Consider the following 27,705-nt stretch of genomic DNA (forward strand, 5'->3'; position numbering starts at 1 on the left):
CGTGACTTTGGAAATCACTCCTTGGTCCTGGAGGTCTTGGAGCTGCTGCTTGAGGCGGTCCTAAAGGGGTGCTGGGACCCTGCGAGGTGCGTGCACCACAGGCGTGGCATTCGGTTTTAATAAACTCCTGTAGGTGTACGGGAGCGTGTCCATGCCCTCGAAGACGTCGTGGTACTGGTTGATAATGGCGTCGAGCTGCGCCCTGAAGTCTGTGTCCGAAAGGCAGACGTGTCATCAGGAGAGAGAGAGTGAACTCTCTGAACTAGGTTCAACAGCTTGCACGCCTGCACGACAAGCAGGGAGGCTTTCGAGGAGCCCACGATTTCAAAGGGAAGGATGGCTTTTCGTGACCTGTGCGTCACTTCAAGTTGGCATGAGCCGCTGGCAGCAATGGCATTGTCAGTATAATCTAATAGCTGGCAGGCTGATGGCAGGATGGCTGGTTTGACACGAAGGCTTTGGAGGTCAATGAGATTGGCGGAGGCACCGGTGTCCAGGCGGAATCGTATGTGGGACCGGTTGACCGTAAGGGTGGCACACTACTCATCGTCTGGATCGATGCTGTATACCGGTAGAGGCTGGATTCTTTGCTTCGGGACACACTGTTTTTTGTAATGATGCCGACTCAAAAAGGCGCCTTCGGGTCCTCAGTGTCAATATTGGGTAGCAGGTCCGAATCGGGCTCGGTGACTGTGTTGAATCCCAAATTTCTTTATCCGTCAGTCTGGCCTCAATAAAAGTCGAGATGGATTTGCAAGTATAACATTAGTTATTTTATTCAGCTTGCAAGCTAAACTTAGTCCACAGTGATACAGATAACATGTTGCTCTCTGCAGCTCCGGGACTAAGTGAATGTCCCAGACAAAGAGATCAGTACTGATACATTCAAATGGCATCAAGTTTCACATACTCGACACCCATAGGTCATCCTATGTCCCTCCTGACTTGTTTGATCTATTCTGATTGGCTCACTTCCAATCCCTTTCTCCGGCCCCTATCAATTCAGCATCACTCTCATAGACACACCTCTTCCTGCTTTTTTCCATGCGGTCTAAGATCCTTTGTCTCTACTTGCCAGAATCAAAGTGGCTTATTTATACATTACATTAACTAATATCTCTAAAGTAACTATTTTATATCACATTCGTCATTCCCTCCTTTTATCATTCCATGATAACCGGACTATCCAATCCATAGCTACGGTTCCCCATCTAAAAAGATCCGTCGCTGCATTTCCAATTCCTGTCTTAGCCCCCCTTCATCTGCTTCACCCTCATGGATTTTAACAGTTAAATTTTTTGGGGCGGTGATCTGATCCAGTGCACCCCGCATTCTACCCATCACACATTTAAGGATGGCCAGGCCCACAAAGATGCAGCCGATAGCTACCACTAGATACATGGCCATATTTATCAATCAGTCCTTCCAACCTCCAAATCCCCAGTTACCCCAAGAGCCAGGATCCTGCATCCCGTCCAAGTGATCCCGTATGCGATCCATAAATTTAGTGATGTTAGCGGTCAAGTCTTGAACTCCCATGATACACTTGCCCTGCACTATGGCGCATACCCCACCCTCACGGGCCAGAAGATAGTCAAGAGCATACCGGTTCTGCATTGCAAACAACCGTAGCTGAGACAACTCCTTGGTTATTGCCCCGAGGGCTCCCAAGGTTTACTACCCGGGTTTTCCTCAGTTTGGCCTTTAATTAACTTAAGTGTATCTCCCGGTAACCTACGTTCTAGCTGTACTTCCCTTCTCATACGCCCCATCCTCTCTCTAGTCCCTTTCACTTTCTCATAGCCTCTTCCTACGCTCTTCTGACAGCCTGATTTTACCTTTATTGCACCACTCTTAACACATCCAAAATCGAATTTACATGTATTCCAAAAACAAGGCAATGTCCATATAATGTTCCCTTCCCATCGCCGGGACCGGTGCAACTACTTCATGACTCCTGCATTCTCCTTAACTTTGATGACCTTCCATGAGTCGATACCATGTCCTCGTATATGGGGGCAGCGAAGAACATCACCTTTGCAGAGGTGATGTATCCTTGTAGATTGGTTGGGGCTACACAGATACATAATATTCCCCTTTTCCATGCCCATCGCCAATAACACGCCAAGCGGAGTGAGGCCAAATATCATACAGACGATGCGTAGCCACTCCATCATGCTCCACACCTGTAAAATAGCACTGGAGAAGGGAGGCAGGTTAGTATCCGACCTTTTACAGTAGTGGAGATGGACTCAATTTACAGTGATGTAGGTGGACCCAAGCACTTCGCCCCTCCACTTTAACTGCTGTGGGGGTGGTAAGGAGAACTTGGAAGGGCCCGTCCCATCGCGGCTCTGATCCCTTCCTAGTCCAATTTTTGACCATGACATAACTACTGGGCTGGACTGAAAGTGAGCTAGGTACTGGGGCGATGGCCGGTGAGCCGCGCAGACCTGGCCATGGAACTCCTTGAGCACTTGCGTGAGGGCTAGAACATAGGTGGTCATCTCTTCAGTCATCTGATGAAACTGAACCAGTCTGGGAACCTGCAGGCTCCAGGGAGTTCTAAGAGGCCTGCCATAAAGAATCTCGGCGGGAGAGAGCCGGGCCGGTCCCGCAGGTGTAACCCGCAGCTGGAAGAGGGCAACGGGGAGCAACTTAAGCCATGTCAGTCCCGTGTCTGCTCTTAATTTAGCCAATTTAGTTTTGAGGGTCTGATTGTGTCTCTCAACCAACCCGGCCGCCTGCGATCTGTAAGCACAGTGTAACTGCTGGCGTATGCCCAACTGGGAGCAAAACTCCTTGTTAATTTGTCCAATAAAATGAGGCCCATTATCAGAACTTAACTGAGCTGGTATACCGTACCGGGGAATGATTTCCCTCATCAAGACTTTAACCACAGTAGCAGCTTTATTATCGATAGTCGGATACGCCTCGACCCATCTGCTGAACACATCCACAATGACCAAAACATATTTATAACATTGACACCTTTCCAACTCAATTTAATCCATTTGGAGCGTCTCAAAGGGACCACTGGGCAACGGGGTTTGCCCCTTCCCACAAGGGATACCTTTTCCGGTGTTATATTGCTGACAAATCAAACACCGATTACTGATACTTTGGGCCAACCCCTGCATTTTAGGGTGTCACCAAGTGTCCAGCAACAAATCACTAGTCCCTCGAGCCCCACAATGAGTTGCAAAGTGTACACATTCAATGACCCATAAAGCCAGCACATCAGACATACAAGTCTGATGTGCAGGCGTGTTCCATAAAGAGGAAACAGAATCATATGTACAACCTAACCGTTTCCACATTTGTTTATCACTCTCAGGAGCGTCCTCCTGTAACCTTATGACGTCTTGGATGGTTGGCATTGACTTGTCAGAAGCAGACATATTTATAGTAGATCGTTTAGTCTGACTTAACATCTTAGGCACCATCACTTGCTGAATTTGCGCGGCTGTTCGCGCTGCACAATCTGCTCGTTCATTACCAACGTCAACTGGGGTTGCACCATTCGTGTGGGCAGTGCATTTAATAACGGAAATCTGCGCTGGCAGAAGGAGGGCCTGCAGTAAGTCATTAACTAAACCCCGGTGGGATATTTCTGTGCCTGCCGAGGTAAGGAATCCCCTATTCTTCCAGAGTTGTCCGAAGTCATGAACTACCCCGAAAGCATATCGGGAGTCAGTGTAGATATTTACCCGGCGATCTCCCCCAAGTATACAGGCACTGGTGAGGGCAAAAAGTTTGGCTTGTTGTGCTGAGTAAGGGGTCTGGAAAGCTGCCGCTTCTAGAATCAGACCATCCTGATCTACGATTGCATAACCGGACAGTCTCCGGCCAGTGGGGCTTACTAATGCACTGCCATCAACATACATAATCATGTCAGGTTGTTCTAACGGAATATCACTCAGATCGTCCCTTATTGTTGTAGTTTCCTGAATCAAGGCTAAACAGTCGTGACCAGGCGCGTCCTCATTGACAGGGGGACCGCTAAGAAAACAGGCTGGATTGATAGTGGTACAGTATTTAAATGTCAGACGTGGATTGTTCAAAAGGTATATTTCATACCTATTCTGACGAGCTGCGGTAAGATGCTGAGTCTGCAGTTGCCCCAATAGTGCGATTACCGAGTGGGAGCTATACACCGTAATATCCTGTTGGAGAGTGATGTTGGCAGCAGCCTGCAAACTATTGTATATCGCTGCCAAGATCTGGGTGCAAACAGGGTGGCCCAACGCCACTGGGTCGAGTTTCGAAGAGTAATATGCTACGGGCCGGTGCTTGTCCCCATGTTGCTGGGTGAGTACCGCTGTTGAACATCCTTCCAGAACAGTACAGTATATCTGGAATGGTCGGTCGTATAGGGGCCTACCGAGGGCCGGTGCTTGTAGCAAGGCCTGCTTCAGGCAACGGAAGGCCTCGAGTGCCTCGGTGGTGAGAATAAAGTTTCCCTCTTTACTAGTGTAAGGCGTCAGCAGCTTTGTATAGACAGCGATGTTTGGTATCCACTGCCGACAATAATTCATCATACCCAGCCAATGACGAACCTCCTTGGCTATTGTAGGGGCGGGGAATTGGCATATTGGTTCAATCCTACTGGGTTCGAGACTTCTTTCTGTGGCTGTAAGTAAAACTCCTAAGAACTTAACTTTTCTCTGAGCCACCAAGACCTTTGCTTGTGAAACAACATAACCCAACGAGGATAGGTGGTTCAATAATTGGATCACATCATCCCTATTACTGGGCTCGTCAGGACTTGCCACCAATATGTCATCTACATACTGCACCAGAGTGGAACCATGCTCCAATGTCAAGGCCTGGAGTTGGGTCTGCAGACATCAGGAGAAGAGTGTAGGTGAATTGACGAACCCCTGTGGCAGTCGGGTCCAGGTATACTGCTGTCCATTGTAAGTGAAGGCAAACAAATATTGACTTTCAGTCGCAAGTGGGAGGGCAAAGAAGGCGTGCTGAAGGTCAATTACGGCGAAGGCCCGGGCTTGAGCTGGAATTTGAGCCAGTATGTGGGCAGGGTTAGGGACGAGAGCATGCAACGGCTGTGCGATGGCATTAATTGAACGTAAATCCTGTACTAATCGGTACTGGTCTGGTTTGGCTGGTTTAGGCACAGCAAGTATGGGGGTGTTACATTCTGATTGGCAAGGGACCAAAATACCCTGTTTCAACAGTTCTTGAATTAATTTATCTATTGATGGAGCAGCTTGAGATTCCAGGGGGTATTGTCGAATGGAAGGTAGCTTTACATGATCCTTAATCATCACCTTAATAGGTGTAACATTTGTCCTTCCCACTTGTGATGGGTATTCCGCCCAGACCTGTGGATTGACATATTCCAACACATCATGTCCCCTGTGATGCTGCAGTCGAGTGTTAATTGTTTCAGGTACCTCAAAATTTTTTATGGTAGTGCCGTCCGGCATGACTTGAAGTGCGTACTCTGTTGGATCCGAATGATCCACTGCCCTCCTGACCATTCGCCCCATATCCCTGGCATGGTACTGGTCATGGACCTGACGTGTAATATGAGGGCTTACCGAAGCTGACTGTGGCCATAAATGTGGTGATATTGTAACAAAATCGGCTGTACCTTCTTTTCCCGTGACGGTGGCTGTAACCTCGACTGGCCATTCGGTCTCAAGTAATGGCCGGTATTTGTCCTCCAACTCCCTGTTTCGCCCAGTTCTGTCATAGGCTAGGGTAACGTGATGCAGTGACTGTTCAACGTCTAACGTCCACCACTGGGGGGTGATAGAAATATAGCACTGTTGTCTCATCCACCATGATGTAACCGTTACCCCCTCATCTCCGCATTCTAGCTGTAGCTGGAAGATACACAGTAAATCTCGGGCCAACAAGTTACAGTCCAATCCAGTAGTCACTACAAACTGATGCTCTGCAGACTTATTCTCGTAAGTGACTGTCACAGGTTCAGAAATAGGATACTCACACACCTGACAATTGCTGCGTGTGGTCGGATAATGGTAATTTAAGTGCTGATTGCACAGAAGACATGGCTGCCCCGGTGTCGATTACAAATGAGTGATGTTGATCTCCTATCTGCAGAGAGATAATAGGTTCCCTGTCCGATTGGAGAGTCCTTATGGCTAAATTAGCTAGTCAATCCTGTGTTGGGAAAGGGTTTTCCTGGGAGAAGTCAGTGTATCTCGTCTGTCCTCCCCTTGGTGGGTACCCTCTCCTTTGGGTCGGATAATCTCCTTCAACTGCCTGTCTTTTAAAGGGGCATTCCTGTTGCCAGTGATCTACACGGCCGCAATTAAAACATGCATTGCTCCCTCTATTTCTGCCCCGTCCTCTTCTTCCAGTAGACCAATGGCCCCTCAGAGGGGGCTGCGGTTGTAGAGCTGTTGATTCGTTCGGTGGGCCATAAAAAGGGGGTGAGGGTCCCTTTGGGTGGGTTTGGTATCCTCCTCCTCGCTGATCCACCCACCCAAAGTCACAATATTGGGGCTCCTGCTGATAAACTACCATTTCTGCCGCTTGTTGGGATCGCCAATCATCCTTTTTCATTACATACTCAGTCTTAACCTTTGTAACTGAGCCTCCTTCTTGGCCTACACCCTCCTTCCAATAAAATCTGACTGCCCTTGCCATCTGGGAAGGGTCGTTCTCTGTCCAATTCATGTTATTACATTTCACAGCAGTAACCACAGAAGGTGGTAAGCAATGCATTAACATAGCACAATATTGAGGGGAATTCTGACCATTTTGATACAGCAAATCGCCTGACTGCCCCCGGTAGATTTCATTAAAACGCTCCAGAAATTCCTCTGGCTCTTCAGTCTTCTTAGGTTTTAGGTCTAAGATAACAGAAAGATTTATGGGCCTTTGAAATGTGCTATTCAACGCATTCAAGATCTGTGTCCTTCTATCGTCGTCTAACGCATAGGCCTGCTGAAGTGCGGCATGACTTGCATAATTCAGGTGGTTAAGATAATTGCGGTACTCTGCTGGTGTTAAAATCTGCTGGACTAGGGCCCAGAGGTCCCTTAAATCAGCTTGATAAATTGAGATGGTAGTCCTCAAGGAATCCATGAAGGCAGCAGGAGATTTTTTTCTATCTGGGATTGTAGACATAATAGCCATCATCTCACTGGGTGTCCATGGGAAGGAAACGTCTATCGTGGGGTTCGCTCCCGCAGTCACTGCGTCGGGGTTTCGCATCTTCCTAATCGGTAACTGTCTCCGAATGTCACCAGGGGGCACTCTAGCTATTTCCCCTGGTTGTTCCAAGACTTCAACGTCTCTCCCTGTCACTAGGGGGAGTTCTTTCTCTTCAAAAGAAGTTGTTTCAGCTTCTTTTGTTCCCAAATCTTGTGGTTTCTCCTTAGTTTGGAGAGACTTAGGTGATATGCTTAATTGTTTCTGGTGAGGGTCAAGCCCCTCTCTCGCTGTCCGAGATCTTGTCCTAGAGCTAACTGGGCTTGTGGGACAGAGTTCCTTTTGCTCTTCTGGTCGTGAAGTTGGTAAATCCGGACCCACACTATCACCCACACTATCATCCAAAAGGGCTTGAGTTTCTGGCATATTTGGAATCTGGGGAGCAATGACTGGGTATATATTATTGTACTCTGGTGGTTCTGGAATGAGCGCAGACCATGCTATGGGTGCAGACGGAACTTTTACTGACTTTTCCAAATTATTGAATTTTTCTTTTTCTGTCAATTCAAGGCCAGCCATTGAACTACGTAGCTCATCTCTTGTTTGACCCGCGTCTTTCCTGTCTCTACTTGCGCTTTTTTTTTTAAACTTAAAAATGTTTGAAAATTCAAATTGAATTACTGCAACTTGCAAGCTTAGCTCTGATCTCAACTCAGAACCAAATTTACAATTTGCTTAACACAAACTTGTATAAAATTTACAACTTAATTATTTCTTTATCTTAACAATTTTTCTTTTAACAAGTTTTTTTTTTCCTTTTACATTCACATAAGTGTTGGCAAAATCAACTATCATCTCCAGATTTACACTTTTTTTTTTTTAAATGCTGTCCGTGACCTCCTTTAAGTTTCTATTAATCTCCTGATAAAATGAGATAAACATTATTTCAAGTAAGTAAAACTTAAGATTCTGGCAATTTCAATCAATTGCTTTCGAAAATAATAACTTTTATCAAAGAGGTGGAGAAACCCACTGGTTTCCTTTAATTAATTCAAAACGTAACTTTGCTGGTGTTCACTGACTCAAAGGAAAGGTATCCGATTACACTACAGGCTGCTGCTGTTATCTCAAAGCCTGAGTGAGAAGCACTGTCTGTCTTTTGATTTTGCCTGCTGCTGTTAACCCTTTGAGAGACTTCTGCTTCAACCAATATGCAGCATTCCCCACAATCTCAACTAGTCCTCGGAACTGCGTTTTTCGCCAATACAGTCCAAGGAGACAATTTTAGCTTAATCAACTATATATTTAAAACACTCACACATAGAGTTGAACCATCTTCAGATTTAAAAACAGTTATACTGGACTGAGCCTTCACTACTGAAGTCCCATCAGCCCCTGAACCCATATAATAGACTGAACCTTCACTACTGAAGTCCCATCAGCCTCTGAACCCTTATACTTGGAATTGAATCATCATTTGAGATGTCACATCAACCCAAAACCCTAACCCAAGCCGAATCAACAATATGAAATCCCCTCAATTAAATTGCTAATCCCCAGACTGACCTGTGATTTCGGCGAGGCGGTCTTTCTGTGCCAACCGCGAGTGACCAGACGAATCAGACGATAAGAAGAGGGGAACAATCAATGCGCGGTCATTTTCCAGTTCTACATTGAGGGCCCCTTGTTCCCCATCCTCCTGTTCATAATCAGTCTAATTCTGATTTCGCAGTTGGACCAGGATCGCCCTGAGAAATCCCGGTTTTCGGCACCAAATGTTGAATCCCAAATTTCTTTATCCGTCAGTCTGGCCTCAATAAAAGTCGAGTTGGATTTGCAAGTATAACATTAGTTATTCTATTCAGCTTGCAAGCTAAACTTAGTCCACAGTGATACAGATAACATGGTGCTCTCTGCAGCTCCGGGACTAAGTGAATGTCCCAGACAAAGAGATCAGTACTGATACATTCAAATGGCATCAAGTTTCATATACTCGACACCCATAGGTCATCCTATGTCCCTCCTGACTTGTTTGATCTATTCTGATTGGCTCACTTCCAATCCCTTTCTCCGGCCCCTATCAATTCAGCATCACTCTCATAGACACACCTCTTCCTGCTTTTTTCCATGCGGTCTAAGATCCTTTGTCTCTACTTGCCAGAATCAAAGTGGCTTATTTCTACATTACATTAACTAATATCTCTAAAGTAACTATTTTATATCACATTCGTCAACTGTGGATTGAATGGCCCGGACATTCCTGCGAGGCTGGCTGGAGCGACAAGAGTTGGCAGGCTTAGCTGATCTGCATAATGCAGCATAGTGGCCAAGTTTGCCACATCTCAGGCATCGTCAGGATTTGGCAGGACATTGCCGCTTTAAATAGGCAGAGCCACAGTTGCCGCACGTTGTAGCGTCAGTACGCTCGCTGCGCCACCACGCATGCGCAGCGCGGCTGTACGTGGTGCACGCCTGCGTAGTATGTTCGTCGCCGTCGCTATCCCCTCGTTCGGTGCACACAAGCGTGGGAGTCCGCGAAAAGCGCGCGAAATGGCCGCCCTCATCCAGGCTGAGGCCCTGGAGCTGCTCGATTGCCCGGATCCATTCTGCCTCGTGGGGACGTTGCCGCGCCGTTTCAGCCGCTTGGATGTGGGAATACCGACTAGTGGCGTTTTCGTGTAGCACGCAGGTCTCGATGGCAATCGCTCGGGTGAGCTGCTTTCCCTTGAGGAGCTGCTGGCATAGGGGGTCCGACTGAACACTGAAAACGATCTGGTCGCGTATCATGGAGTCGGAGGTGGACCCATAATTACAGGACTGCGCAAGGATGTGGAGGTGGGTGCGAAAGGACTGGAAAGGTTCATCCTTACCCTGCAAACGCTGTTGTAATACATAGCGCTCGAAACTTTCATTCACCTCGATGTCGCAGTGACTGTCAAACTTAAGGAGGACTGTCTTGAATTTTGATTTACCTTCACCATCAGCAAAGGTGAGAGAATTGAAAATGTGGATGGCATGGTCCCCGCCGTGGATAGGAAGAGAGCGATCTTCCTGGTGTCTGAGGCAGCTTCCCGGTCTGTGGCTTCAAGGTAGAGCTGGAAGGGTTGTTTGAATATCTTCCAGTTGGCCCCGAGGTTACCGGTGATGCGGAGCGGCGGCGGCGGGCGTACGCTATCCATTTTGCAGGATGGCTGTATGCAGGTGGAAGGCAGATCACTTGCAGGTAGGTGTAAGAAGTTCTAACATCCCTCAACTACTGGTACCATGATGTGTTGGGTGCTCTGGATCCGTGGAACACATACAGACTACCAACACTTAAAATAGTGCAACACTATTTTATTAAGCTAGAAGCTGTTGAACATACTTTCACTGTGGGTTAACACGATGTTAGATTAAACTAAAGACCTATGCCTGTCCTAACCAGTCTATGCACTCAGCACATGGTGAAGATCTGTGCTATAAGCTCTGTCCTTCTGAGAGGCTGCATCCCGAATGAGCGGGAAAACTGATGCCCTCTGTCTTTATAGTGAGTGTGCTCTAACTGGTGATTGGCTGCGGTGTTGTGTGTGTTGATCGGTTTTGCTGTGTGTCCATCAGTGTGTGTCTGCACCATGATATACTGGTGTATATTATGACAGGGGTGAGGCAGCTTGGTGGGTTAGGGGATGTGTGGGGTTGTTGTAAATTGTAAAAATGTGGTGAGTCGCCTTCTTGAACCTCTGCAGTCCATGACATGTAGGTACACCCACTGTGCTGTTCAGGAGGGACTAAAGTAAAACAAAGTCGCCATAGTCCCAGATGACCAGAGGCTACTTTCCCCTTTGAGGGGGAGAGCAGGAGAGCTGACTGATGGTGATTTTTTGTTTTTCAATTTAGAGTACCCAATTCATTTTTTCCAATTAAGGGGCAATTTAGTGTGGCCAATCCACCTACCCTGCACATCTTTGGATTGTGGGGGCGAAACCCATGCAAACACGGGGAGAATGTGCAAACTCCACACGGACAGTGACCCAGGGCTGGGATCGAACCTGGGACCTCGGCGCCGTCAGACTGCAGTGCTAACCACTGTGCCACCGTGCTGCCCTGACTGGTGGTGATTTAACCTGAGGTTCAGGCGAGGGGCGAGGTTGAGAAGGCGGGGCCTTCATGATTAACCTCAGCCGGAACGGGGATTGAACCCACGCTGCTGGCCTCGCTCCGCACCGTGAACCACCCGTCCAGTGAGCTAAACCGGCCCCCTACCCACATTACCGCCACGTCAGTACATACATTACCAAATTGCTGAGTGGTCCCAATGGGTGGGCACCATGATCAGTCCCTCCATTCCTGGCCCTTCCTATTCGTCGTCCATGGTTGACTATTCCACCTTGGCTGCAACTTGAGCCTAAGGAACAATGGCTCTTTATGCTGGATTGTTGGCACTGCTCTAATCTCTTGAAGCCTGTGATACCGTTCTCCCCAAAAGAAAACTGAGCCTCTATCAGTTCTTCACAGAGTGCAGGGACCTCAAGGTTCTAAGCAGTCTTTGCAGCTAACATAGCTCCTCATGTTGTTCCTCATCTGCCACCAATCAGATGTTACGTCCATCAATTAAACTTCATCTTCTCATGCTTTGGATGACCACAACTGATAACATTTTATTTTTATTTTTTTAAGTTAGAGTGCCCAATTCATGTTCTTGTCCCAATTAAGGGGCAATTTAGCGTGGCCAATCCACCTACCCTGCACATCTTTGGGTTGTGGGGGTGAAACCCACGCAGACACGGGGAGAATGTGCAAACTCCACACGGACAGTGACCCAGAGCCGGGATCGAACCCGGGGTCCTCAGCGCCGTGAGGCAGCAGTGCTAACCACTTAGCCTAAATAACATGTGCGGCCGAAACAATTAACAGCCGTGCAAGCACAGTAAGATCTAGAAAAACAGGTCACTATTGATTATTATTAATTAATCAAAGCACACTCATAGCTGGGTTAAGTGTCTGACAAGTGAGAAAATACAAAATATTTAAAAATCAGAGCAGAAATAAAAGGCAAAATACAAAATTGCAGAAACTCTGCAAGCTTCAGGCCTACTTTAATGTTGCAGAGTTTCAGTGAGGGAGTTGCTCAAAATGGCTGCCATTCAGACAGGTCCCTGAGGGGTTCCTCTCTATGTCTGTCTATCCGTGGCCATCTGCTGCCATCTGTTGTTCTTTCTCTGCTCTAAATCCTCACTACTGCTGATTAAGATGCTCTCATTCTAACTGTGGGTGTATTTTAACCCAAACTTTGTGTTAACTGTGTCATGATATGCAAACATGCAACCAATGAACACTCAGAATAGGACACAACCAATGGGCAGTCAGGACACTCAGAGGTGGCATCACCACAAGGGGCATGACATAAACACTACAAAAGGGATGAGGCACTCACACTGTTATAACCTGCCTGCTTACTACTGGCTGGGGACTAATGGAAATCCCACAATCCTTTGGGAGTATGAGCTTCCCCAATGAGGGGGGGGGGGGGGGGGGGGAGAAATCATTAGGAGATTCCCTGCATAAATAAAGCTGGCCAGTTTGGAACCGGCTAGAGGAGAGTGAGCAGCAAGGGAGTTGCTGCTGTTGTATATATATGTTATTGTAAATAAATGTTATTTTTTTCTATCCTTCAACTCGTGCTGGATTCTTCGTGGCCCTCACAAAACTGGCGACGAGGGTTAAAGTGAATAGCTGTCTACACTGCTGAAGCCACCTCCCTGGATTTTTGTTGGATATAAGTTGGAAGTTGTTTTCTATTATACCATGCCTCTGTATGGACGTTTGGATGCTTTTGACGCTGCGCTGGAAAGCTGGAACCAGTACGCACAATGGATGCATTATTATTTCCGGGCAAACAACATCACCGAAAACGAGCGCCAGGTGGTCATATTGCTCACTGCCTGCGGCCCGCATACATTTGGGGTGATTAGGTGCCTTATGTACCTAGCTGGGTGGACACCAAAACGTTTGATGAACTTGTGAACATAGTGGGGCAACATTTTAACCCAACCCCGTCCACGATTGTCCAGCGTTACCGGTTTAATATCGTTGAGAGGACCCCAGGAGAATCCCTTGCCGATTCTCTATCCAGGCTATGCAGGATTCCGGTTGCGGCTATGCGGAACTAAGACGCACATTCGGCGGCTCCCGCAAAAACTGACTTTTGGGCTCTTTTCAGGGCCCCCAACGGCACTTTTTCGATTCCCGGTGTGGGAAGGCGATTACAACAGTTCCCCGATAGTATATGGCTTTTACCAGGAGCGGGGCGACTAAAATGGTGGTGGTGGACCCGAAGAAGGTGCAAGGGAAGAAGAACAAAATGGCGGCGGGCGGAGACCAGGCAGCATGGAGGCAGTGGGCGGAGGAGCAGCAGGAGGGTATCCAGCGCTGCTTCAGAGAGATTAAAGCGAACCTGCTTGAGCCGATGAAGGCTTCAATTGATAAGCTGCTGGAGACACAGACGGCCCAGGGGTTGGCGATCCGCGAGGCCCGACAAAAGATCTCCGACAACGAGGACGAGATCTTAGGCCTGGCGGTAAAGGTGGAGGCGCACGAGGCGCGCCACAAGAAATGGCAGGAGCGGTTCGAGGAGATGGAGAATCGGTCGAGGCGGAAGAATCTGCGGATTCTGGGCCTCCCCGAGGGGCCGGACGTGGGGGCCTATGTGGTCACCATGTTAAACTCGCTGATGGGAGCGGGGTCCTTCCAGGGGCCTCTGGAGCTGGAAGGGGCCCATAGAGTGTTGGCGAGGAGGCACAAGGCTAACGAGCCTCCGCGGGCGGTGCTGGTGCGGTTCCATCGGTTCGTCGATCGGGAGTGTGTGCTCAGGTGGGCCAAGAAGGAGAGGAGCAGCAGGTGGGAGAACGCGGAGGTTCGAATATACCAGGATTGGAGTGCGGAGGTGGCGAAGAGGAGGGCCGGGTACAATCGAGCGAAGGCGTGCTGCACAGGAAGGGGGTGAAGTTTGGCATGTTGCAGCCGGCGCGACTGTGGGTCACCTACAAGGACCGGCACCATTATGTTGAGTCTCCGGAGGACGCGTGGGCCTTTGTTCAGGCCGAGAAGTTGCACACAGATTGAGGGTCAGGATGGGCGTTTGGGGACTGCGGTTGATATGTTACTTTTTGAGGGGGGGTCCTTTGCTCTTTTTTTTTTCTTTCTGGTTCGGTGAGGGTGGTTAGGGTGGGTCGGGTACTGTTTTGGTTGGGCTGGTCGTGGGGGCTCTTGGAGGGGGGTAAGCAAATGGAACAGGGGTAGATGGCCGGCGGTGAGATGGGGCCCTGCGGGGGAGTGGGAGGCCCGAGTCGGGGGTGAGGGGACTGGGCCTGTAAAAGGAGCTGCGTCAGAGGTGGCGGGGCCTGGAAGGTGGAAAGCGCGGGCTTTTTCCCGCGCTGAAGACTGGAGGGGGCGGGGGCGGAGAAGCGAGGGTTGTTTCCCGCGCTTAGGATGGAAGGGGGAGGGGGAGAGCCTATGGATGGGGAACGGAAGAGGAGGGTGTGTCACACAATGGGAGGAGTCGAAGGAGAGGCGGGAGTGGCCGGGGTCAGCAGGAGTCAGCTGACTTGCGGAAGTGTAATGTGGGGAGTAAAACAGTTAGGATGAGTCCTAGCCGGGGGGTGGGAGGGGAATCAAGTTGCTGCTGCTATGGTCAAGGGGGAGCTGGAGCGAGTGGGGGGGGGTTGAGACGGGGGTCTGCCGCTGTGGGGAACGGGCCGGGCGTGGGGTGCGGGCGCGTGGCTGGCTGAGGAGGGGTTATGGCTAGTCGTCAGGGGAGGGGGGGCGGGTAACCCCCTGAACCGGCTGATAACCTGGAATGTAAGGGGACTGAACGGGCCGGTCAAGCGGGCCCCGTGTTCGCGCACCTGAAGGGGCTGAAGGCGGATGTGGTCATGCTCCAGGAGACACACCTGAAGGTGGCAGACCAGGTAAGATTGAGGAAAGGGTGGGTAGGCCAGGTGTTTCATTCAGGGCTGGATGCCAAAAATCGAGGGTGGCGATCTTGGTGGGAAAGAAGGTGTCGTTCGAGGCGTCGAGCATTGTGGCAGACAATGGCGGTAGGTACGTAATGGTAAGTGGTAAGCTGCAGGGGGAGAGGGTGGTGCTGGTCAATGTGTACGCCCCGAACTGGGATGATGCGGGTTTTATGCGGCGCATGTTGGGTCGGATCCCAGACTTGGAAGTGGGGGGCCTGATAATGGGGGGAGACTTTAACACGGTGCTGGATCCGGCACTGGATCGCTCCAGGTCTAGGACGGGTAGGAAGCCGGCGGCGGCTAGAGTGCTGAGGGGGTTTGTGGACCAGATGGGAGGGGTGGACCCTTGGAGATTTGCAAGGCCGGGGGCTAGGGAATTTTCATTCTTCTCACATGTCCATAAGGCTTATTCCCGAATCGACTTTTGTATTTTGAGCAGGGCGCTGATAGCGAGAGTAGAGGATACCGAGTATTCGGCGATCGCCATTTCGGACCACGCCCCGCATTGGGTGGACTTAGAGCTGGGGGAGGAGAGGGAACAGCGCCTGTTGTGGTGTTTGGATGTGGGGCTGTTGGCGGACGAGGAGGTGAGCGAGCGGGTCCGAGGAAGTATAGAGAGATACCTGGAGGCCAACGACAACGGGGAGGTCCGAGTGGGGATGGTATGGGAGGCACTGAAGGCGGTGGTGAGGGGAGAGCTGATCTCCATTAGGGCCCACAAGGAGCGGAGGGAGTGGGGAGAGAGGGAGAGGCGATTTACGAGTATGGGGAAAAGGCAAGCCGGATGCTGGCGCTTCAGCTTCGGAAGCGGGACGCAGCTAGGGAGATCGGGAGAGTTAAGGACAGGGGAGGGAGTGTGGTGCGGAGTGGGGTTGGCATCAATGGGGTCTTCAGGGACGTCTATGAGGAATTGTACCGGTCCGAGCCTCCACGGAGGAGGGAGGGATGGGCCGCTTCCTGGACCAATTGAGGTTTCCGAAGGTGGAAGAGGGACTGGTGGCGGGACTGGGGGCCCCGATTGGGCTGGAGGAGCTGGCCAAAGGGATAGGGAGCATGCAGGCGGGGAAGGCACCGGGGCCGGACAGTTTCCCGGTCGAATTCTACAAAAAAATAATGGACCTGCTGGGCCTGTTGCTAGTTAGGACCTTCAATGAGACAAAGGAGGGGGGGGGGGGGCCTTGCCCCCGACGATGTCCCGGGCATTGATCTCCTTGATCCTGAAGCGGGACAAGGATCCCCTGCAGTGTGGGTCTTACAGACCGATTTCCTTGCTAAATGTAGATGCCAAGGTGCTGGCGAAGGTCTTAGCCACGAGGATTGAGGATTGTGTGCTGCAGATCATCCATGAAGACCAGACGGGGTTTGTGAAGGGGAGACAGTTGAACGCGAATGTGCGGAGACTTTTGAACGTTACCATGATGCCGGGGAGGGAGGGGGAGGCGGAGATAGTGGTGGCGATGGACGCTGAGAAAGCCTTCGATAGGGGAGAGTGGGGGTACCTGTGGGAGGTGCTGAAGAGGTTTGGGTTTGGGGAGGGGTTTGTCAGGTGGGTTAGGCTATTGTATGAGGTCCCAATGGCGAGTGTGGTCACAAATAGGAGGAGGTCCGAGTACTTTCGGTTGCACCGAGGGACGAGACAGGGGTGTCCCCTGTCCCCCCTGCTCTTCGCACTGGCGATTGAACCCCTGGCTATGGCACTGAGAGAGTCGAGGAACTGGAGGGGGTTGGAGCGGGGTGGGGAGGAGCATAGGGTGTCGCTCTATGCGGACGACCTGCTGCTATATGTGGCGGACCCGGTGGGGAGAATGCCGGAGGTAATGAGGATCCTGAAGGAATTCGGGGATTTTTGGGGGTACAAGCTCACCATGGGGAAGAGCGAGCTGTTCGTGGTTCACCCAGGGGACCAGGAGAGGGGGATTGGTGAGCTCCCACTAAAAAGGGCGGAGAGGATCTTCAGGTATTTGGGGGTCCAGGATGCCAGGAGCTGGGGGGCCCTGCATAGGCTTAATTTCCCAAGGCTGGTGGAGCAAATGGAGGAGGAGTTCAAGAGGTGGGACGCGTTGCCGCTGTCCTTGGCGGGTAGGGTGCAGTCAGTCAAAATAACGGTGCTCCTAAGGTTTTTGTTCCTGTTCCAGTGCCTCCCCGTGTTTATCCCGAAGGCCTTCTTTAGGCGGGTCAACAGGAGTATAATGGGGTTTGTGTGGGCGCGAGGGACTCCGAGGGTGAGAAGGGTGTTCCTGGAGCGGAGTAGAGATAGGGGGGGGCTGGCGCTGCCCAACCTCTGTGGGTACTACTGGGCCACCAATACGACGTTGGTGCACAAGTGGGTGATAGAGGGGGAGGGAGCTGCATGGAAGAGGCTGGAGACAGCGTCTTTTGTGGGTATGAGTCTGGGGGCGCTGGCAACGGCGCCGCTGCCGTTCCCTCCAAGGAGGTATACCACGAGCCCGGTGGTGGCGGCTGCCCTCAAAATCTGGGGGCAGTGGAGGCGGCACAAGGGGCAAGTTGGGGCCTCGGTGTGGACCCCAATACGGGGGAACCACTGGTTCGTCCCAGGGAGAACAGATGGAGGGCTTTCGGGGTGGCACAGGGCAGGGATACGAAAGTTGGGGGACCTGTTTGTGGACGGGAAGTTCGCGAGCCTGGGTCAGATGGAGAAGTACGGGCTCCCCCCCGGGGAACACCTTCAGGTACTTACAGGTAAGGGCGTTTGCCAGGCAGCAGGTGGTGGAATTCCCGCGGCTGCTGCCACACACAGTACAGGACAGGGTGCTCTCGGGGGGGTGGGTGGGAGTGGGGAAGATCTTGGAAACTCACCAGGTGATGCAGGAGGAGGAGGAGGCCTCGGTGATGGAGGTGAAAGGTAAGTGGGAGGAGGAATTGGGAGAGGAGATCGAAGAGGGGACGTGGGCAGACGCCCTAGGGAGGGTGAACTCTCCCTCATCGTGCGCGAGGCTCAGCCTCATACAGTTTAAGGTGCTGCACAGGGCACAAATGACCGGGACAAGGATGAGCTGGTTTTTTGAGGGTGAGGACAGGTGTGTTAGGTGCTCAGGGAGCCCAGCAAATCACACCCATATGTTCTGGGCATGCCCAGCGCTGGAGGAATTTTGGAGGGGCATAGCGAGGACGGTGTCGAGGGTGGTAGGATCCAGGGTCAAATCGGGCTGGGGGCTCGCAATATTTTGGGTCGCAGAGGAGCCGGGAGTGCAGGAGGCGAAAGAGGCCGGAATTCTGGCCTTTGCGCCCCTGGTAGCCCGGCGAAGGATTCTTCTTCAGTGAAAGGATGCGAGGCCCCCAAGCGTGGAATTCTGGATCAACGATATGGCGGCGTTTATTAAGTTGGAGAGGGTGAAATTCGCCTTGAGAAGATCGGTACAAGGGTTCTTTAGGTGATGGCAACAGTTCTTAGACTTTCTGGCAGAACGATAGACTTTGGTCAACGGCAGCAGCAACTCGGGGAGGGGGGGGGGGGGGGTTATTTTATTTTTGTTTTTGTTATTTACACTGGAGGTTCTGAGGGGGGTGTATATACCTGCTGTGTTAAGTCGGGGTGTTAATGTTAAATTATTATTTCTGTACAGGGGGGAGAGGGGTAGGGAGGGTTGCTTTTTTCTTAGTCTGTGTTTTGTACTTAACCCTGTTGGGTTCCTTTTTCATTTTGTTATTGATATTTTATGAAAACCTCAATAAAAATAATTTTTTTTAAAAAAGGATTGCAGAGTACTGTGACTATGGTGAGACCTTGTCAGAAATGTTACGCGACCGTTTGGTTTGCGGTATTAACAATGCGGCCACCCAGAGAAAGTTGTTAGCTGAACCAACATTGACTTTACAGCAGGCCATTCAAATAGTGTTGTCCCGAGAGAGCGCAGAACGAGGAGTGCAGGAATACAGGGAATGGAGGTGCATGCCTTGGGGCGCAACTCCTTCCGTCCGAAAGCGTCCCCCCGCACCCCTGCGGTACTTTGGGCGAGGCGACATCCGGATCAACGCCAGTGGCCGTCAAACATTCCTCCCCAAAGGGAGCCTTCTCCAGAACCAATGGATGAGGAGCCATGTCCGTGTCAGACTTGTGGGCGCCGACCCCGTCGCGGATGACAGTCCTGGGGACGCCAGAGGCGCCGGCGTTCTGACAGAAACTGGAGCCAGCCCAGGGGCCGTACCTTCCATTTGGATGAACCTGCAGTGACTGCATCCCCAGGACATGGAGACGGAGGACGACTGCCTGCAGCTGCACTGTTTGGCAGCTCCCGTGTGGCCCCCATTAAGGTGACAGTACGGGTCAATGGTCGCCCACTTGAGATGGAGTTGGACACTGCCGCAGCGGTCTCCGTGATCGCCCAGAGGACAATCGACCGCAACAAGCAGGGTATACAGACCCTTACATTAACTGACACACAGGCCAGGTTGGCCACCTGTACGGGGGAACCATTAGACATTGCAGGAACTACGATGACCCCTGTTGTTTATGGACGCCAGGAGGGGTGTTTCCCACTTATCGTGGTGCGCAGCCACGGGCCCAGCCTGTTGGGTCGGGACTGGTTGCGCCATTTGCGGCTGCAGTGGCAGCACATCCTCCAAACAGGTTCTGGAGGGTTGACTGAGGTGCGAGGACGATACCCAGATGTATTCCAGCCCGGTTTGGGGAAAATAAAAGGGGCCGTAGCCCGTATCCAAGTCGAACCAGGAGCCACGCCGCACTATTTCCGGGCGCGCCCGGTGCCTTACATAAGAACATAAGAACTAGGAGCAGGAGTTGGCCATCTGGCCCCTCGAGCCTGCTCCGCCATTCAATGAGATCATGGCTGATCTTTTGTGGACTCAGCTCCACTTTCCGGCCCGAACACCATAACCCTTAATCCCTTTATTCTTCAAAAAACTATCTATCTTTATCTTAAAAACATTTGATGAAGGAGCCTCTACTGCTTCACTGGGCAAGGAATTCCATAGATTCACAACCCTTTGGGTGAAGAAGTTCCTCCTAAACTCAGTCCTAAATTTACTTCCCCTTATTTTGAGGCTATGCCCCCTTTTCACCCGCCAGTGGAAACAACCTGCCCGCATCTATCCTATCTATTCCCTTCATAAATTTTATATGTTTCTATAAGATCCACCCTCATCCTTCTAAATTCCAACAAGTACAGTCCCAGTCTATTCAACCTCTCCTCATAATCCAACCCCCTCAACTCTGGGATGAACCTAGTGAATCTCCTCTGCCCACCCTCCAGCGCCAGTACGTCCTATCTTTTGGGCTTGTTGACCCACGACGACCCCTCAAGGCCTTTTTTGGTTACTTGTGATGCCACCGTGTGGATGACGGAATGGAGCCAACGCATCACGGAATTTGCCCAAGGAGGAGTGAAATTAAGATCATATTGAGAATGACGGGCTGGCTGTCGTTTCCGCTGTGAAGAAATCCCACCAATACGTGAATGGCCGTTGTTTCACGATCGTTACCGACCACAAGCCATTGCTCAGGTTGTTAAAAGAGGACAAGGCAATTCTGCCGATGGTATCTGCCTGAATACAGCATTGGGCGGTCCTGTTAGCAGCATACAAGTATATGCGTATCGCCTGGGCACGCAGATCGCAAACGCAGACGCTGTGAGCCAACTCCCATTGTTGATACCCCCCCCCCAATCACCACTGGTGATGGTTGACATCATATCAACTTTAAATTTTATGGTTACCTTGCCAGTCACAATTGTGCAAGTTTGCAATTGGACGCAGAAGGACCCGGCCTTGGTGAAGTTCCGCCATGTCTCCCTGCATGGGAGTCGACAAGGGAAACTGTCTACAGAACCGTGGGTTTACAATGCCAAGCACTGAGAGCTCAGCGTGGAGGACGCCATCTTCCTGTGGGGAGCTCCCATTCCGATTCCGAGTCAGGGCAGGAAGTCTAGACTGAAAGTCCTACACAATTCACACTCGGGGGTGTCAAACATGAAGATGTTCGCCGGGAGCTACGTATGGTGGCCAGGTTTGGATGGCGACATCGAGCGGTTGGTCCAGCAATGCACCATGTGCCAGGAACATCAGAAACTCCCACCAGTCGCACCCTCCACCATTGGGAATGGACAGGCTGGCCTTGGGGGTGCCTGCAGGAGAGCTTTGCCGGATCCTTTCAATGTTTGATGTTCTTGCTGATAGTGGCACCATTCCAAATGGTTAGACGTCCATTGGATGCCGTCCACCATTTTGAAGGCTACCATCGAGAAGCTACGCCTCTCAATCAGTGCCCATGGCACCCCGGAGGTATTGTTCACGGATACTAGCGAGGAGTTTGGGCACTTCACAAAGTCAAACGGGGTGAAACGCGTCCGGATCACCCCCTACCCCCTCTATGAAACGGTCTGGCTGAACGAGCTGTGCAGACATTCACAAGGAAACAGGCCATGGGAGACAAGGTTGGTGCGTTTTTTGTTCAGCTACCATACCACGCCACACATAACAACCAGAGTGGCACCGGTGGAAGTGCTGATGGGCCAGAGGTCCAGAACCCACCGTAGTCTAACGTCCCCTGATATTAGCGGGAAAGTAGAACGGAGATAAGGGGCGGGATTCTCCGACACCCTGCCGGGTTGGAGAATCGCCGGGGGTCGGCGTGAATCCCGCCCCCCCAAAATTCTCCTGCCTCCCTGGCGCTGTGAAGCAACAGTGCTAACCACTGTGCTACAGTGCCGTGGGACAGAAGCTTTCGACCGGGGGACATGGTATACGTCCGGACCTTCGGAGACAGTGCCTGGTGGATACCAGGGATTGTGGTGAACCGAACGGGACCCGTAGCGTACACTGTAAAAACACGGGAGGGGCAGTGCAAAAGCTTGTGGACCACCTCCCACCTCCGAAGCCAAGAACCAAGATCAGGGCCGGCCCCACTGGAGAGAGGAGCCGTTTTTTGGTCCGGCCGGCCCAGTACAGGGTGGATTGGCCATGATCAATGCGTGGGCTTACAGGGATAGGGCGGGATGTGGGCCCAGGTTGAGTGCAGACTCAATGGACAGAATGGCCTCCTCCGGCACTGTAGGGATTCTATATTCTGGGAGATGAACTCCCCCTTCAACTGCCCCACCCCCCAGACTCCTGCCATTGGTCTCCCAATATGTCAAATATTGAGGGGACCTGCCTTCCCAAGGCGTTTCGATGTGTAAAAGCAAAAGGCTGCGGATGCTGGAAACAGAAGCCAGATTTCTCCGGCTATTGTTGTTCCCGGCAGCGTGGGGTGGCTAAATTGGAAATCCCATTGACCAGCAGTGGGAAGAGAGAATTCCGTTGCCAGCGACCGGTGCGCCTGAAGAATAAACGCAGCCAAAAGAAAAGGATTAGACGAGTGAGGCAAACCTTCCTCGAGGACAGCGAGAACAGAATGAACCTCATCACCCACACCATCCACCCCCCACCCCTTTCTGACTCTTCTCATCTCCCTGCCTCCAAGATACAGAAACTGTGCACAAATCCCACAGAATCCCTACAGTGCAAAAGGAGGCCATTCGGCCCCTTGACTCTGTACCAACCCTCCAAAAGAGCAGCCCCCCCACCCTATCCCCGTAACCCCACCTAACCTGCATATCTTTTTTAAAAAATTCCGAGTACCCAATTATTTTTTATTCCAATTAAAAGGAAATTTAGATCGCTTCTCGGCCTTTTGGTTAAGATCAAGTGTCTGTAGATTGAGCCTTTGGTTCAGATCTGGTGTGTCTCTCTTGTGGGGACCATGAATTGGATTCAATTTGAATTGGTTTTTTGGAGCGGGCGAGGAGCTGGATTCTGGGCCCTGGCTTGGTAGCTCAGAAAAGGAAAAATGTTTAAAATTTTTTTTTTTTTAAAAGGGCAATTTAGCATGTCCAATCCACCGAGCCTGCACATCTTTGAGTTGTGGGGGTGAAACGCACGCAGACACGGGGAGAACGTGCAAACTCCACACGGACAGTGACCCAGGGCCGGGATTCGAACCCAGGTCCTCGGCGGCGTGAGGCAGCAGTGCTAGCCACTGCGCCACCGTGATGCCCTGGTGGGAGGGGTCTCTGATAATGCTGCCGACCTTCCTGAGGCAGCGGGAGGTGTATACAGAATCAATGTGCGGGCGGCAAAATTGTGTGATGCGTTGGGCTGAGTTCACCACACTCTGCAGTTTCTTGCGATCTTGGACCGAGCAGTTGCCACACCAGGCTGTGATGCAGCCCGATAGGATGCTCTCCAAATCACATCTGTAGAAGTTTGTGAGAGTTGATGCAGACATGCCAAATTTCTTTAGCTTCTGTAGGAAGTAGAGACGTTGTTGAGCTTTCTTGACTGTTGCATCAACGTAAATGGACCAGGGCAGACTGTTGGTGATGGTGACCCCCAGGAACTTAAAGCTATCGACCATCTTTTTCTTCTATAAATTTAGAGTATCCAATTAATTTTTTCCAATTAAAGGCAATTTAGTGTGGACAATTCACCTATCTGCACATCTTTGGGTTGTGGGGGGCAGCACGGTGGTGCAGTGGGTTAGCCCTGCTGCCTCATGGCGCCGAGGTCCCAGGTTCGATCCCGGCTCTGGGTTACTGTCCGTGTGGAGTTTGCACATTCTCCCCGTGTTTGCGTGGGTCTCGCCCCCACAACCCAAAAATGTGCAGGCTAGGTGGATTGGCCATGCTAAATTGCCCCTTAATTGGAAAAATGAATTGGGTACTCTAAATTTATAAAAATAAAAATAAAAATCTTTGGGTTGTGGGGGCAAAATCCACGCAAACACGGGGAGAATGTGCAAACTCCACATGGAAGGTGACCCAGAGCCGGGATCAAACCTGGGACCTCAGCACCATGAAGCAGCAATGCTGACCACTGTGCCACCGTGCCGCCCTCTATCGATCATCTTTACTTCGGAGCCATTGATGCAGACGGGAGTGTGTGTCGTGCTACGCTTCCTGAAGTCGATGATCAGTTGCTTGGTCTTTCCGACATTTAGAGAGAGGTTGTTTTCGGTACACCATGCAACCATCGCTGGCAGCCATCATCCATCCACCAGTGAACACCGCCGGTAGCCATCAGGGCTGCGTCACCAAAGACAGGGCCCCACATCAACTTCTTCCATCTGCCACAAATCGACGAGGATTAAAACCTTTAAATTGAAACAACATAGGACATAGAATCCCCACAGTGCAGTGAAAGGCCATATGGCCCACTGAGCCTGGGGACCCTCCAAAAGAGCACCCTACCCAAGCCCACTCCGCCACGCAATCTGCCCTATCCCCGCAATCTAACCTGCACATCCTTGGACACTAAGGGGAAATATATCATAGAATTTACAGTGCAGAAGGAGGCCATTCGGCCTATCGAGTCTGCAGCGACCCTTGGAAAGAGCTCCCCACTCAATCCCACAACTCCACCCCATTAACCCCACACAGCCCTTTTGGACACAAAGGACAATTTAGCATGGCCAATCCACCTAACCTGTACATCTTTGGATGGTGGGAGGAAACTGGAGCACCCGGAGGAAACCCACGCACACACGGGGAGGATGTGCAGGCTCCGCATTTACAGTGACCCAAGCCGGGAATCGAACCTGGGACCCTGGAGCTGTGAAGCGGTCTAACCACTGTGCTACCGTGCCGCCAATCCACCTAATTCGACTTGACAGCGCCGTAGCACAAGTGAATAGCACTGTGGCTTCACAGCGTCAGAGTCCCAGGTTCGATTCCCGGCTGGGTCACTGTCTGTGCGGAGTCTGCACGTTCTCCCCATGTCTGCGTGGGTTTCCTCCGGGTGCTCCGGTTTCCTCCCACAGTCCAAGGACGTGCAGGTCAGGTGGATTAGCCATGATAAATTTCCCTAAATGACCAAAAAGGTTAGGAGGGGTTATTGGGTTACGGGGATAGGGTGGAAGTGAGGGCTTAAGTGGGTCGATGCAGACTCGATGGGCCGAATGTCCTCCTTCTGCACTGTATGCTCTATGATAAAGCTGACCAACAACTCTTGGTACATTTCACTAACTGTGCAGGCCAAGAAAAGATGTGCAGAAGGATAAAAATGAAGATTGAAGGACAGGCAAAAACCCAGTCGCTCCCATCATGTGCCGGCCCTTCGGTTATGAATTTTGAAAAAGCTGGTCACCCTAATGACTGAGGTAGTGCTGCACTGTCACAGGTACCGTCTTTTGGATGAGGTGTTCAACCTGCCCTCTCAGATTCCATGGTTCTCAGTCAGAAAGGAAGCAGAGGTGTTTCCCCCAGAGTCCTGGCCAACATTCATCCCTCAATTCACATGACAAAAAAAGAACTTACCCTCTCATTATCACAGTGCTGCTTGAGGGAGCTAACTGGAGCGTAGCAAGGCTGCTGCATTTCCCACATTCTAACCATGACAGTGTCAGAAAGTACTCCATTGACTTTAAAGCACTCTGGGACTGCCAGTGGTGGTGAAAGGCGCTATCAAAATGCAACTGTTCCCTTCATTGGCTCATCGGACTCGCCTCAGGTTGGGGGGGGGGAAGAGGCCAACCAGCAACAGACCCGCCCCCAAACCCACTCCACCAATCATAACGCCGCGACGGGCATGACTGGTAGGACGAGCAACCAATAGGAAGTAAGGCGTCCCTCATGTGCGAGCCAATCGGCGCGGCACCGCTGGGTTCGAGGACGGTGATTGGCAAATGGCTGTCGGATATGCAAATAGGAAAATGAAACCCGAAGGGATGGGCGGAGGACTTCCTAATTGATCTGAAAGATACATTGCAAATCCTGAAAGTTCTGAGTAGTGGAACATGTTTTATATCAAATGATTAAGTTTCGCTACCTGGTCAACACACAGTCAGTTGGATGTGAAAGTGGTCGGACGCATGAGACACGAGACGAAGCCCCAATCAGCTCACTTTTTTTTCAGCTGGAAATACTCAGAATTTTTGGAACCGGGAGCCATTTAGGGCTCCCTTTTACTTAATAGTTAATGAAAGTGTTTAACGTCTCGATGTTTCTATCAATAGTTTCAAGTTGCTGGACTGATCTAAAATTATTGGATGGTTGGGTTAGAAGCTTTTCTCCTATGCCCTGGCACTATTTTTTATTTTTCATCTGATGTGGAGAACTGAATCCATCCCATTGCCCTGCACCTTTAAAAAAATATAAATTTAGAGTACCCAATTATTTTTTTTCAATTAATGTGCAATTTAGCGTGACCAATCCACCGACCCTGCACATCTTTTTGGAGGTGACCCATGCAAACGCCGGGGAGAATGTGCAAACTCCACAGGAACAGTGACCCAGAGCCGGGATCGAACCCGGGTCCTCAGAGAGATCTAGGTGCACAGGTCACTGAAAGGGGCAACGCGGGTGGAGAAGGTAGTCAAGAAGGCATACGGCAAGCTTGCCTTCATTGGCCGGGGCATTGAGTATAAGAATTGGCAAGTCACGTTGCAGCAGTATAGAACCTTAGATAGGCCACACTTGGAGTATCGTGTTCAATTCTGGTCGCCACACTACCAGAAGGATGTGGAGGCTTTGGAGAGGGTGCAGAAGAGATTTACCAGGATGTTTCCTGGTATGGAGAACATTAGCCATGAGGAGCGGTTGAATAAACTCGGTTTGTTCTCACTGGAACGACGGAGGTTGAGGGGCGACCTGATAGAGGTCTACAAAATTATATGGGGCGTAGACGGAGTGGATAGTCAGAGGCTTTTCCCCAGAGTAGAGGGGTCAATTACTAGGGGGCATAGGTTTAAGGTGCGAGGGGCAAGGTTTAGAGTAGATGTACGAGGCAAGTTTTTTACACAGAGGGTAGTGGGTGCCTGGAACTCGCTGCCGGAGGAGGTGGTGGAAGCAGGGACGATAGTGACATTTAAGGGGCATCTTGACAAATACATGAATAGGATGGGAATAGAGGGATACGGACCCAGGAAGTGTAGAAGATTGTAGTTTAATCGGGCTCTGTTCCTGGGGAATGAAGAAGGTGAGTAGAGCTTGCTTCAGCGGGGGAGAGGAATTGGCAAAAAGTGACCATGGGATCAAATTGAAATTGTGACAGGGCTGGACAATCTGCTTCGCTGGCTGGAGGGGAGACGGAGTCTAGAACAAGGGATAGGCATTTAGGACTGAAACGAGGAGACATTTCTTCATTCAGAGGGTGGTGAACCTGCGGAATTCTCTAGCACAGAAGGAAGGCCTAGTTACTGAGTATATTTAAGAAGGGGGGGCCAGTTTAGCTGGTTCGTGGATGCAGATGAGGCCAACATCACGGGTTCAATTCCCGTACCGGGTGAGGTTATTCACGAAGGCCCCGCCTTCTCAACCTCACCCCTCGCCTGAGCTGTGGTGATCCTCAGGTTAAATCACCACCAGTCAGCTCTCCCCCTCAAAGGGGTCTATGGTCATCTGGGACAATTAACCTATGCACATCTTTGGGTTGTGGGGGTGAGACCCACGCAAACACAGGGAGAATGTGCAAACTCCACACAGACAGTGACCCAGAGCCGGGATCGAACCTGGGACCTCAGCCCGTGAGACAGCAGCACTAACCACTGCGCCAATGGCTTAAACAACATAACGGGCTACAAAGCAAAGCCGAGTCGAATCTCTAGCAACCG

General features: G+C 50.9%; 1 long non-coding RNA gene across 1 annotated transcript; it reads right to left on the reverse strand.

The window, feature by feature from the left end:
* Positions 1-750: 750 nt before the first annotated feature.
* On the reverse strand, positions 751-25,586 carry LOC140403872 (uncharacterized). Its single transcript, XR_011938426.1, has 2 exons — positions 25,412-25,586; positions 751-2,199 (listed from the first exon to the last, which is right to left on the reverse strand). It is a non-coding gene; the product is annotated as an uncharacterized lncRNA (long non-coding RNA).
* Between the last annotated feature and the right edge of the window lie 2,119 nt (positions 25,587-27,705).

This window comes from Scyliorhinus torazame, chromosome 29 (assembly GCF_047496885.1).
Source record: "Scyliorhinus torazame isolate Kashiwa2021f chromosome 29, sScyTor2.1, whole genome shotgun sequence".
NCBI lineage: Eukaryota > Metazoa > Chordata > Chondrichthyes > Carcharhiniformes > Scyliorhinidae > Scyliorhinus > Scyliorhinus torazame.